Here is a 3,922-nt window from a genome sequence, read left to right on the forward strand (position 1 = left end):
GTAAAAGAATATCTAGATAAAATATACTTGGATTAGAATTAAGAGGTTCTTGGCTAAAGGTTATTTTTTCTTAGGTACACCTACTACCAAATAAATACAATTATTTTTAAAAAAAGAAAATCTAGTAGGATAGTTTATGACCATTAAATATATGTTACATGGATATAAATTACTTATTCATAAAGTAGTGGAAAAGCAACTAATTTATGCTGTGTATAAATATATTTCTTCAATAAAATCCAACTGATACCTTATCAGCACAAGTGATCCTAAGTCCTACAAGGCTATGCCAATGAGTTTGGAGAAGGCTTCTTGACAGAGTATAGCTATTCAGACCACCAGACTAATTGTGCTTTGAAACGCTCATTACTAGAATGAAGACATCAGATAACAAAATTATTTTGACCACAGCAATTAAAAAATATTATTTACTATGACCCAATGAGGGGTGTCAGTGTGAACGAATTGTCAGTCTATCCATATCAATGACTTCATTAATACTTTAAGTACTGATGCATATAACACATTACATCCCTTACATTTTTTTAACTATATGTACTCTTACATTTCTTAAACCTAATTTTAACAAAATAGTATAAACCTTTAAAAGGTTGAAAAAATATGGAGAACTGATTAATTGATGTTTACTTTCCCTAATTGGTATCAAATTTAGCTGGCTGCCTTTAAGCAATATGATACCAAATGTTTTTGCTTTTCAAGGATGAAGGCCTAGTTGCACATATTTCATGTTGCTTTTGATTTTCATCTCTGTTTCAAAACCTCATGAAAGTTTTATCTTTTCTCAAGCCTCCTGTTAAGTTTTAGCATCTTTTTTTAGCTTTTATGAATTTGCAGCAAGTAACAGCTTCAACAATTTTTACCCCAAGCTCCTGAGTAGCTAACCTACTACTTAGCTCTTCAGCCTTCTCAATATCCCCTTCAGCCACAGATTTGTTGATGTACACTTCAAGGCCTGACTTCAGAAGAACTCTGTTACTTATGAAGGGTTCAAACTTCTCATTTATTCCAAAATACTGAGTAAGGTCTTTCCACTGGGCTTCATTTGAAGATTATTGACTGTCAGATTCTTCTTTATTCTTCAGTTTATCTTTTCTGGGATGTTCCTTTTTCTCCCCTTACTTGTAAAAATTGTTAAGACTTTCAGTTCAAAATGCCTTTTATGTAACTCTTGAAACTTATCTCTAATATTTAGGGGGACTCCATATAGACACTCTTCTTCAGAATTTTTGCATTTTTCTCTGCCCCATTTTTAGGTCCATCATTATTAAAAATAGAAAACTCTACTTCTTCAATAACACCATCTCCCTTATCTTCCTTTGAACTAAGCTCAAAGATTTTCAATATAATCTCATCCTCAGAACTCAACTCAATATCACTTTCATTCATTGCAGGACGTAATGGTCTACTCCATATCTTTCTTTCTGAATGTCTCATGTAATCTGGTCATTTTTGAACTCTTGGTTTTTAAAGACAGTACTGTGAAGGCAAAGGGAAACTAATGGAATTAGTAATAGCACAAGTGGGCAGTACTGGGAACTACAAGTTTTTTGGAAACAGGGATATGGCTTTAGGTAGGAAGCATGATATTTGAACTAGAGATTTTGCTGCAAAATGTGTTTAATTCTGTTGAGATCAGGGATAAAAAAGAAGAGAATGAACAGGAATGGGGATAAGAAATGGAAATCTGACTCAGTGGTCAAAAAAAATCTAGGAATTACCCTATTTCTACCTGTGGGAAGAGATTTCCTATATAAAGGGTTGTAAGGTGGATGACTTTTGATTACTAGGGAACTTGGGAAACTATAAGACAAGTTTAAACAGAGTTCTGATTAGTCACTAAAACAGTGGCTGTCCAATGAGGCCAAATCATAACACTGCTTGATCAAAGAAAACCAAAATCGGCTTACAGAGTTCACAGAAGACTTATTTTTGCAAAACTGTTTAAACTAGTTAGAAACACTAAATAGTGATGGTCCTTCTACTAAAATGCAGAGTTGTATATATTTGACCCAATAAAGATGAGTTCATATTGCACCTGGGTCTCTCATGGAGGCGGGGGAGGGAGTCAGCAAGGAGGAGAGAGTATTCAAATTCCTAAAAGAGATGAATTTGGGGTGGTATGTCTATGCTGCTCTACTATGGCCCCCTGCTTTTCTGATAACCACCTTATATTTGTAGCAAATAGACCCTGATTTCTAGATAGACTGCCATCTGAGTAGCATCAGGCTTTAGCTATGATACTTCCCTACTACATTGCCATACAGGAGTGGACAGATAAACTGGTGAAATCTGAGCATGAGATGAGAATATCCATAGCAGTTATCAGGATAAATAGGAACTCTTAGGATACTAGAATGAGGTAAGGTACCTACTACCCATATAGGTAGAAAAGGGTAATGACAATCAAATTAGGATTTAGACAGTAATTGTTGGGGACTTGAAGTAATTTATTTCAGGCTTCAGGAAATCTAACATAAATATAGACAAGAACTTAAAAATCTGAAAATAATTGTATAAAATTCTATGATTAAAGTTCATTTATTAAAATGTTATTTAATAAAATATAAGACATTAAACTTCTATAATAATTAAATAGGACTCAAAATACATTTTATATATACATTATATATGGAATATTATAGTAATTGTATAAACATTGTGTGCCAGAGTACACCATTAATAACATGGCAACATAGAAATATTAAATACACTTTATTGACTAGAACATAATAAATTAAAATTAACAACAGAAATATAAAGAAAATACACCAACATAAGTGGAGACTAAATAACATAATCCTAAACAATGAGTGGATTAAAAAAATGCTAGAGACAAATTGTTATATAAAGAAAATTTGACCATGAGGAAAAAAAAACAGAAAAATTTGTGGGAAAGCAGTCAACAGAAGGACTGTATATGTATAAATTTTATTAACAAAAGAGAAGACAAATTAATTTAACATGCATAACAAACTAGAAAATAATTTCTAAGCAAGCACAAAAGCAGATCTAAAAATTAAATATTAATAAAATTAAAAACAAAAAAATCCTGAAATAAATGAAATACCTTTTAAAAATAAAAATAAGCAATTAGCTAATTTGATCAAGAGAAAAAAGATTGTTTCATTGTTGTGCTTTGTACTCAAAGAGGACTAAAATGACATCTCTATGTCAGGGCAAAGGTACAGTGCATCTGACTGCAGCTGATCAGAGCAGTATGATCTCAGAAGGCTCTACCACAGGTCAGGCACAAATAATACATATGATCATTTGGAGTGGAGATGGCTCTAAATTTGTGCATTTCACATTTCTTTTGAGTTACCACAATTCTGTTTCACTCATGGAACACAACTCCTTTAATGCAGGTACACCATGCTGGGCGGTCCTGCACCAGCATCTCCTATACTTCACAATCAGTTCCAAAATTCTTAAGAGAGACCTTGAGAGTGTCCTTCTATCACTTCTCCTGACCTCTGTTTGAGAATTGGCCTTCTCTATAAAATAGTCTTTCAGGTAAACATACATTTGGTATTTGAACAACGTGGCCAATCCATAGAAATTGTGCTTTCTGCAGTAGAGTTTGAATGCTTGGCAGTTTTTGAGAAAGGATCTCAGTATCTGAAACTATCTTTCCAGGTGATCTTCAGAATCTCCCTGAGACAATTCAAATGGAAGCAGTTCAATTATCTTACATGGCACTGGTAGACTGTTCAGGTTTCGCAGGCATACAACAATGACGTCAGCACAACAGCTCTGTAGACTTTCAGTATGGTATGCAGCCTAATACCTCTTCTCTCCCACACATTCTTTCAGAGCCTCTCAAACACTGAGCTAGCTCTGGCAATGTGTACATCAACTTCATCATCTATGTGTATATCTATGTGTACATCCCTGGAAATTA

At 33.7% G+C, this 3,922-nt stretch overlaps 1 pseudogene; it reads right to left on the reverse strand.

The window, feature by feature from the left end:
- Positions 1-715: 715 nt before the first annotated feature.
- On the reverse strand, positions 716-1,455 carry LOC114034224 (annotated as a pseudogene).
- Between the last annotated feature and the right edge of the window lie 2,467 nt (positions 1,456-3,922).

Source organism: Vombatus ursinus, unplaced genomic scaffold, assembly GCF_900497805.2.
Source record: "Vombatus ursinus unplaced genomic scaffold, bare-nosed wombat genome assembly UNPS02008614.1, whole genome shotgun sequence".
NCBI classification, from domain to species: Eukaryota; Metazoa; Chordata; class Mammalia; order Diprotodontia; family Vombatidae; genus Vombatus; species Vombatus ursinus.